This window comes from Chrysochloris asiatica, unplaced genomic scaffold (assembly GCF_000296735.1).
Source record: "Chrysochloris asiatica unplaced genomic scaffold, ChrAsi1.0 scaffold00222, whole genome shotgun sequence".
Taxonomy (NCBI): Eukaryota; Metazoa; Chordata; class Mammalia; order Afrosoricida; family Chrysochloridae; genus Chrysochloris; species Chrysochloris asiatica.
Genome location: NW_006408740.1, coordinates 5188758 through 5199137, shown reverse-complemented (window position 1 = coordinate 5199137; position 10380 = coordinate 5188758). Strand labels below are relative to the sequence as shown.

At 37.6% G+C, this 10380-nt stretch overlaps 1 pseudogene; it reads left to right on the top strand.

The window, feature by feature from the left end:
* Positions 1-10195, top strand: part of LOC102834373 — a 12079-nt pseudogene extending 1884 nt beyond the window's left edge.
* Positions 10196-10380: the final 185 nt, after the last annotated feature.

Sequence of the window (10380 nt, the reverse complement as noted above, 5' to 3'; positions counted from 1 at the left end):
AATCAATAACCTCATATGCATGTGAAAACTGGACAATAAATAAAGAAGACCATACAAGAATTAATGTGGCTGGTGAGTTTGTACCACCAACATTGCAGTTCAAATGACCTTTCAGTCCAGTGCTTATCCTACAGTGCCATACTATATATATATTGCTGTTGTTCTTAAGTACTTTTGAGTCAGTTACAACTCATAGCAACCCTGTATCAGGGTTTCCAAGGAGTGGCTGGTAAGCTTCATGTGCTGACTTTGTGGTTCAAATCAACCTTACAGTCTATCACATTAACCCACAACACCACAAGAAGACTTCTATATATATGTGGTTGTTGAATTGAAACTGACTCATCAGCACTCAACAACAACCAACAAGTCTGTTTCAACTCACAACAACCCTGTATAGGGTACCCAAGGCTTTAAAATTTGTGGAACAGAAAATCTCATCTTTCTCTCACAGAAGTGGATGGCAGGCTCAAACCACAGAAACTGTGGTTTGCAGTCCAGTGCTTACCAAAAGTCCTGGTGTGGCTCAGTGGGATAAAGCCATGAAATACAAAGTTGGTTTGCACCACAAGGTCAGTGGTTCAAACTTACCAGCCCTGTACAGGGTTGCTATGAGCTGGAACAAATGGATGGCACATAACAACAACAACATGCATATGTACATGTACATATGGAATCCTGGTGTGGTGCAATAGGATCAGCAGTTCAAACCCACCAGCTGCTTCTTGGAAACCCTGTACAGGATTGTTACATCAACAACAACATATGTATACATATACGTATATATTTGTGTGTGTGGTGTTGGTGGTTTGCGGTGGAATCAATTCTCACTCATAGCAACCCTGCATAGTGTTTCCGAATTTGTAAATCTTTACTGGAGCAGAAAGCCTCATCTTTTTTCCGTGAAACTGCTGGTAGTTTCAAATTGCTGACCTTGAGGTTAGCAAACCAACTCATTACTATGCTATATATATATTTGTTGTTGTTGTTGTTGTTGTTAAGTGCCATCAAGTCGATTCCAACCCATAGTGACCCTGTATAGGATTTCCGAGGAGCAGCTGGTGAGCTTGAACCACCAACCTTGAAGTTCAAACAGCTTTGAAGTATGGTGCATTAACTCATAGAGCCACACCAGGAATATATATTATATAATACATAATATTTTTATAATATATATAAAATACATGAGTCCTGGTGTGGCTCTGTGTGATAAAGCACTGGGCCACAAAATCAGTTTGAACCACAAGATCGGCAGTTCAAACTCACCAGCCACTCCTTGGAAACCCTGTACACAGTTGCTATGAGTCGTTGTTAAGTGCAGTGGAGTTGGTTCCGACTCATAGCAACCGCTTATTCATTTATCATGTTGTTATTTATTGATCAAGTGGTGAGGATTTTTGTTTTCTTTATATGGAGGTGCAGCCCATATTGAAAACTGTGTTCTTTGATCTTTATGAGTATTATAAGCCCTCTTATCTTTCAGCAAAGAAGGTATCATCTGCATATCTGAACAGAACAACAGGATACTGAGAATTTTAAATGGTGCATGTCAGGATTGTATTTTTTCATCATACTATTCAATCTGTGTGCTGAGCAAATTATTTGAGAAGTAGGAGTACATGAAGAAGAATGTGACATCAGGATTAGAGGAAGACTCATTAATAACCTGCATATGCAGAGGACACAACCATGTTGCTGAAAATGAAGCACATACTGATGTAAGTTAAGACTACAGTTTTCAGTATGGATTGCACCTTAACATAAAGAAAGTAAAAACCTTGCAACTGGATCAATAAACAATATAATAAACAGAGAAAAGATTAAAATTATCAAGAGTTTCATTTTACTTGGATCCATAATCAATGATCATGGAAGTAGCAGATAAGAAATCAAATCAAATCTTTGGGGAAATCTGCTACAAAAGACCTCTTTAAAGATGTCCCTTTGAGGACTAAAGTACATCTGACACATGCCATGGTATTTTTATCCCCTGTACAATCCAATTTTTATATATAAATGAGTTCATACTATGCATATTGTATTTCTATTTGCTTTCTATTTTTCACTTACACATAATTGTCTTTGTTTTCCAATTTAAGGACAAATAGGTGTATCTCAATGTTACAGTACCTATAACATAGATCCATTCTATTTTTGTATCATAGCTTCAATAATGTGTTCAACCAAATTTTGTTTTCTTCCAAATTTTCTCAATGAACACATGTACTTCACTGAATGTCCTTTCAGGGACCTTCACTGATTGAAGCAGGCCTACATAATGACAGCAGAAAACAGAAATGACAAGATGCTTTGCTTTTCATCACTTTCTAACGAGAACTGAAATACAAATTTAAGTCTGAAGAAAATTTGAGTGGATTGTTTGTAAAACAAATTTTATATTCACATTTTAAAATGGTATAAACTGTAAGATAAGAGAGAATTCAGATAACTTGCTTCTCTATTAGTAGATTAAACTAATTTCAGCAGAGAAGAAACAACAGTAGTAATACATTGCTAAGCAACCAAGATCCTGTTTACATACAAATATTAGTACTAACAACAAAAAAGAAACAGTACAGCAATAACTCACAAAAATGATCTGAAGGAAATATTACCTATAATAAAATATTTGGGTTTTGTTTTGTAGTGGATTGACACTATCTGCATTAATCTGCCACAAAACCAACATTTAGTATTATGTTATTTGTCTAGAAAGGACGTTTATTCTGATAAAAAAAAAATGTAAATCAGTTTATCTCTTCAAAAGTTCTTAACAAGTTGGACAACTTTGTAGTATTTCATGTCTTTGCTATTAACACTCAAAACCTAAAAGACATTGGAATATAAATATTTCTACCTAGGATGTTGACTCTTTACATCATATCGCTTTATTCTTTTACTAGATGAACTTCTTATCTTCCTGAGGAATGTAGAGATTGTTAGTTATCCTAAATAAATTTACATGCTAATTTCAGTATAGAACTATTCACTTAATCTGGGATAGCTTTATAGTATAATATATAATATAACATTTGCCTCTGACAAAGAACTTTCAAGAGATTCCTACACAAGATAAAAACCCTGTGCCATTTCAGAACCTTAAAGTTAGTTTGAGGATTGAGATGCAATAACTTCAGATGCACGTGAAAGTTAGACAGTGAATCAGAAAGACCATAAAATTATTGATGCATTCGAGTTATGTTGTTGGAGGAGAATATTAACTGTATCATGGAGTGCCCAAAGAACAAACCAATCTGTGTTATAAGAAGTGCAGCCAGAATGCTCTTTGGAAGCTAGGATGGCCAGACTTCATCTCTCATACTTCATACATTCTATCAGAAGGGACCTGTCCCTGGAGAAGGATATCATGTTTGGTAAAGTGGATGGTAGGAGAAAAGGAGGAAGAATTCCAATGAGATGGATTGGGCTCAGCAATCGGCTCAGGCATAGCAATGATTGCGAGATTGGCCCAGGACCTGGCAGTGTTTCATTCTATTCTGTATAGGTTCTCTATTTTTCATAATGCTGCAATGAACTCTGTCAATTTTCAGGTAGAACTGACCACGTAGAAGTATGTATTATGATGTGATTTAAAAAGAGGAAAAAAGCAAATTAAAAAAAAAAAAAAAAAACTATATATGATTGAAACTCAGAAGAGTATTGATTGCTCTTTTCAAAAGCAAAGAAGTTTACCCAGCTCTCACCAGCTGCTCCTCTGAAACCCTATATAGTGTCGCTATGGGTCGGAATCAACTCGATGGCATTTAACAACTATAACTTAGCCTGGTGTGGTGCTGTGGGTTAATACACCAGACTGTAAAGCCGTTTGAACTGCAGGATCGGCGATTCAAGCTCACCAGCTGGTCCTTGGAAAGCCTATACAGGGTCGTGATGGGTCAGAATAGATTCGACGGCACTTAACAACAATAACTTAGCCTTTGTTTCCCACTCCATTACCTAAGCACAAGCCAGACTTGTTCTCCCCAATCCTTTGAATTTGTATATTCCATTTACATTTGTCCGTGGTGTTCATGCTACTCCTGTACATATTCTCTCCCTTTTTAGTTGATAAATTCCTACTCATGATTGAGGTCTTAATCTAGAGAGTTCTTTCTTTCTGAGAAGTCTGTTTCTCTTTCCACAATTTATTTGCTTTTCCATCCTTTAGTTGTTAAGTGTTCTTGAGTGGATGGGGAGACCTTATGTGGCACTGTAGGGTAAAGCACTGGACCACAAGGTCAGCAGTTAAAACTCACCAGCCACTCCTCATAAACCCTACATATAGTCACTATGAGTCGGAACCAACTCCACAGCACTTAACAAGAACAACAAGATGTCTTTAGGAAAGATATAAAACAAAACATAGTAAATGTCAAGCCTTGGAACACTTAAACAATTAGAAAATGCTACAAGCATAGCCTTATGTCAATTCTGAAGTATTCGTATTATAATTTGCTTGTGTCAGAGAAAGATGAGGCTTTCTACTCCCATAAAGATTTATACCCTCGGAAACCTTGTACAAGGTCGCTATAGGTTGAAACCGACTCAACAATACTTAACAACAACAACAACAACATACTAGTTAATGAGACACTACCCTGTTGTATATGTGTGTGGATTTAAAGTGAAAATATCAGACATTTTTGTTGAAAATATCTACAGAATGTGAGCTAAGAAGATTGCCTAATCACTATAGTCTTAATGGTTATGAATTCATCAAAAGGCCTAATTACCTCTAAGGTTATCCAGTAGGTCATCTGAGGTTCCACACAAAACCCTGATGAATCTCTTTTAATTTTATTTCTACTTTTAAACTTGCATGAATAGTTCTGATGATAATTACCAAATGTTGATATGTATGGAAAATCAGCCTTCCAAAATATCCAACTTGAGCAGCTTTCATACACGTGTAACTGCTTGAAATTCAGCAAATTTCATTAGAAATACGTTTGCTTAGAGAAATAGTAGCCAAATACCATGATGAGAACCCACACACACAAAATGCAGAAAAGAAAACAAATCTTAGGTTAAATGTGTAAGAATTTCAAGCTGAGAGTTTGATCTTCCAAGGCCCATATCTGCTGTGTTCTTTGGTTGAAAATCCTGGACACATCTTTATACTCTGGCTCAGTATATTGATAAATTCAATGCCTTCATCCATCATAGGGTCTCTTACTATCTACTTTTTTATTTTTATGCTGTCTATGTTAGTGAACATTTTTGTTCATATCATTGTGATTATTTTCAAGTAAATCTATTTAGTCTTGATGACTATGACGCTCACTTGCCTTGCATTGATTGTGTGCATGTACCCTTTCCCCCTAACATCCATTTGCCTTTAGGCTAACATCAAGAAAACTTGCATTTATTAATTTCAATAATCCAGTTTTTTTCTACAATTTTTTTTTCCTTAGCCAATATCCTCTCTCATTTGTAATAACCTCAAGAATATTGAATCAGGATGCTATTTATGATCCATCTGAGTTTCTTTACTCTTAATATATTTTGATCTCCTGTAATGTAAAGTAGAAGGTAAGCGAAAAGCAGGAAGGCACCTATGAGATATATTGGCACAGTAGCAGCTGCAATGGGCTCAAGCTTAATAACAATTGTGATGATGGTACAGGACTGGGCAGTGTTTTGTTCTATAGTATGTATGGTCATCTCACTGGCATCTAGTAACAAACAATTTAGCTTTTATCCATGCCCTTTTTATGCATTAGACTTCTCCAGCTTCAGGAACAACATTTGGCAGCTTAAACTTTATGTGACAAAAGAAAGTTCTTAATTTTTCTGCCAATCCATACCCTTCTTTCAAATCTATTCCTTTATACTTATCCACATTTCACTTAGAAGAATCATCAGTTTCTTGAGCCAAGGGTTTAGGAGATATCCTTAATGTTTCTCTTTCTTTTACTTTCCATTCCCAAAACATCACCTCCCTTCATTTCAACTATTACCACTTTCATTCATCATTATGCCTTGCCTGGACCACTACAATCACCTCCTAACTACTCTCTCTGTTTGTTTCCCCCATTAATATTCTATTCTCCACACAACTGCCTTAATTATTTTAATAAATAAAATCATGTATATTCCCAGTTCAAAATCATCATTGCTTCCATAGCATATGGAATATCATCCAACTGCTCACGCTACTTTACAGAATCTTACATGGTCTTGCCTCTTATGACCTCTCTGCCCATATTCAGATCACTCTTCCGTTTATTCCCTCCACAACAGTCACCGTGCCCTGTGTTTCTTCTGCAAACATTTTTATGTATTTAGGTCTTTTCACTGGGTGTTTCCTCTACCTGAACTTTCTTTCTTCGTTTATCACTAAGTTGACTGACTCTATTTAGTAATTCAGATGTAGGCTTAAATATGGTTTCCTTGTTAAGTTCCATGGAGTTGGTTCCGATTCATAGCAACCCTGTATAGGGTTTCCAAGGATAGGCTGCTGGTGGTTTCCTTAGTGACATTTTTTCCCCACCCAGTGTATAATAATCACGCAACCATTTAAGTAATCACACAGCCTTGTATCTTTATGTTTTCCCAGCTTACTTTTTCTTAGTTTTCTCTCAGTGCTTTCTGTCCCCACTACTTCAATATAGTTCCAAAAGGACAATGGAACTTGTAGGTATTATTAACTATTGTTAACTCATGTTTAAAGCAAAGGAAGACACAAAACATGTTTGTGATATTAATCTTTACCTTAGGTGTCACCTCCCTTCTAACCACAATAAAGATACAAAAGGTCTCCTCCCAGGATACCTTGACTAGTCTCTTGTTCGTCACTGTGATCTGTGATTTCCCAGTTGCCTTGTACATTTCTGTTCCTGAAGTAGCCCTGTCCATGATTCTCTCTAAAGCACTGAACACCTCACACTGCTGACCTTTCTTCCCATCTCTAGTGCTAATATCTGACTTCTATTTCTCTGTTCCTACTTCACAGAAGCCAAGAATACCTCAATAAAGTTAAAAAGAAAAAAAGGTACTAATTTAATTAATAATAAACTCATGTTAGCTAAAGTCAATTGAGCACTTACTCATATATATATATATATAATCTTGTTAAATTCTTATCATGTTTCCACAGATGCTTTTACAAAGTGTTTTACTCTCCACAATCCTAGTCCTACTTTGTCTCTTAGAGCATATAGTTGGAGTCAAATATAGATCTTCCCAATCTTATTTCTTTACTTGTGGCTCTACTCTTCTTATAGTCTTGGTAGTTCAGCATCTTCTTCCCCACATTTCTTCTTTTTCTGAGAATGGGAAGATTCCCTTTATCTTCATAATTAATGTCTACATATCCTCATTCTCTCAGACATTTGTCAGTTTGTCATACTGTGGTGGTTTGCATGTTGCTGTGATGCTGGAAACTATACTAGCAGTGTTTCAAATATCAGCAGGGTAACCCCTGGTAGACAAGATTCAATAGATCTTCCATACAAAGAACAGACTAAGAAGAAGAAATAGGTGGTCCACTTCTGAAGAATTAACCACTGAAAACTTTATGAATAGCAGGGAAATATTGTCTGATCTAGTGCCAGGTGATGAGTCCCTCAGGATGGAAGATACTCAAAATATGCCTGATGAAAAGGTGCCTCCTCAAAGTAGTGTTTACCTTAATCACATGGATGGATCAAAGCTTTTGGACCTTCTTTTCTGATGGAGCATTACTAAAATTGAAAAGAAAAAGCTACAAATATACATTGATAATTAGAATGTTGTTGTTGTTAAGTGCCATTGAGTTGGTTCCAACCCATAGCAACCCTGTATAGGGTTTCCGAGGAGCAGCTGGTGAGCTTGAACTGCCAACCTTGCAGTTCAAACAGCTTTGCAGTCTGGCGCATTAACCCACAGCGCCACACTTTAAATATGAATCTAAGGATATTGGAAGTTGTCAAAAATGAAATGGAACACATAAATAGCTTAAATGGGCTGATAGTGGCCATTTTGAATCTGACAATCACATGGTTGACTATGCCAACAGTGACAAATTAAAGAATAAGATCCCATTCATCATCAAAAAGAATATTTCAAGATCTATATTGAAATATAATGCTGTCTGTGATAAGATAATATCTATATACCTTCAAGGCAAAACAGTTAGTAAAACTATTATTCAAATTTAACTACCATCCATTAAAGCCAGTGATGAAGAAATTGAAGAATTCTACAAAATTATGCAGTCTGAAATGGATCAAACATGAAATTATGATGCATTGATAATTACTGATGATTGGAATGCAAAAGTTGGAAATGAACAAAGGGTATGCATAGTTGGAAAATACGGCCTTGGTGATAGAAATGATGCTGGAGATCATATGATATAATTATACCTTTAAAAGATAATGATATCATGTGATCGAACTATACTTTGCAAGGCCGATGACTTATTTATTGCAAATTCCCTTTTCACCAACATAAACAGCAACTTACTTGGAGCTTGCCAGATGAAGTACAGTCGAATTAAATTGACTACATCTGTGGGAAGAGACTATGGAGAAACTCAATATCATCAGCCAAAACAAGGCCAGGAGCCAAGTGTGGAACATGCCATCAATTACCCTGTACAAGTTCAGGCTGAAGCTGAAGAAAATGAAAACAAACCCAAGAGAACCCGAATATGACCTTGAGTATGTTGTTGTTAAGTGCCGTGGATTCTATTACAACGGATAGCAACCCTGTATAGAGTTTCCAAATAGCAGTTGATGAGATTGAACCCCCAACCTTGCAGTTCAAGTATATCTTGCAGTACAGCGTATTAACCCACAGCACCACACCAGGACTCCTGGTGGTGGTGATGGTGGTATACTACAGAGTTGGTTCCAACTCATAACAACCCTGTAACAGGGTTTCCAAGGCTGTGAATCTCTACAGGAGCAGAAAGCCTCATCTTTCTCCCACAGAGTAGCCGGTAGTTTCGAACTGCTGACCTTGAGGTTAGCAACCTAACTTGTAACCACTATACTACCAGAGTTCCTTGACCTTGATTGAGTATACGCTACCTGGATTTAGAAAACATCTCAAGAACAGATTCGATGCATTGAAAACTAATGTCCAAAGGCCTGAGGAGTTGTGGGAAGACATCAAGAACATCATATATGAAAAAAGCAAAAGGCTATTAAAAATATACAGAAGAAGACTCGCGCCATAGCATCTCCAGTCCAGCAGCCGCCGCAGCCTGCCAGCAGGAAGCACAAAGAAAAAGCCGTGTACGTACAGGCCTAACAGGCTAGGCGCTGGGACGCCGGTGGGCCGGGCCGCTGGAGCCTGGACTACAGGGCATGCTTATCACTTGCAACATGAACTAGCGCAAATACGTGGAGGAGGCCTAAGCCTGCTCAACTAATACTGCGACGACCTGTAAGGGCCGGAAAAGTTTACAGACAAGAATCAGCAACTCTCTGGAAATGAGGGAGACGACGATGACGTGGAGGCCCCACTGAAGAAAGAAGCTGATGACATTAGGGCCTCTACAGAGATGAGGCTAAGAAGATTCCAGTCCATGGAGAGTGGAGCAAATAATGTAGTCTTCATCAGAACACTTGGATAGAGCCTGAAAATTGGTGCATCACATTCTTCAGGATATGTACAAAACCAAGAAGAAGAAGACTCGGGCACATGCAAGGCTTTCTTACAGGAAATGAAAAATATGCAGAAACATTTTCAGTTTAAAGCGCCAAATAAAGGGACATTTCAGATTGTATATAAATCTCGAAACAAGTCACATGAATAGAGAAGAAGTTATCAAAGAATTGGCAGGAATGGTAGGCAACCTCAATTCAGAAAATAAAGTGGATCTTACCAATCGACAGAACACGGTGGTAGTATAAATCATCAAAGCTGCCTGTTGCCTGAGTGTTGTGAAAGATTACATGTTGTTTAGAAAATACAATCTCTCGGAGGTTGTGAAGAGTGCTAAGGACTTGCCACAGTTGAACCCAAAGCAGGCAACACATTCAGGAAATGGGAAGGAAGCTGAATTGGAATCTGGTGACAAATCACATCCCAGTGACCCAGCAGAAGGAAAACATGACCTGCAGGAGGTGCCAGAGAATCATGAGGAGGTGGAGCAGACCAAACCAGTGGCTGAGACACAGGTAGAGAATGGAGGAAGAACTAAACCTGAACTTGAAAGTCAAGTGCCGACAAAGCCAAGTCAACTGAAAATGACCTCACATAGGGGGAAAATCATTCAGTGTTGAAGGTGGGTTTCTAAACTAGTGTTCTTTGAGTTGTTGCTGAGGTTCCTTGAAAAATTGTGACTAAAAAAACAAACCTTGGACTTTGTATATTACATGTGACTAGCACTCTTAAGGAGCTCTGGTAGCGTAGTGGTTACGAATCGGGCTGTTAACTTGAAGGTCA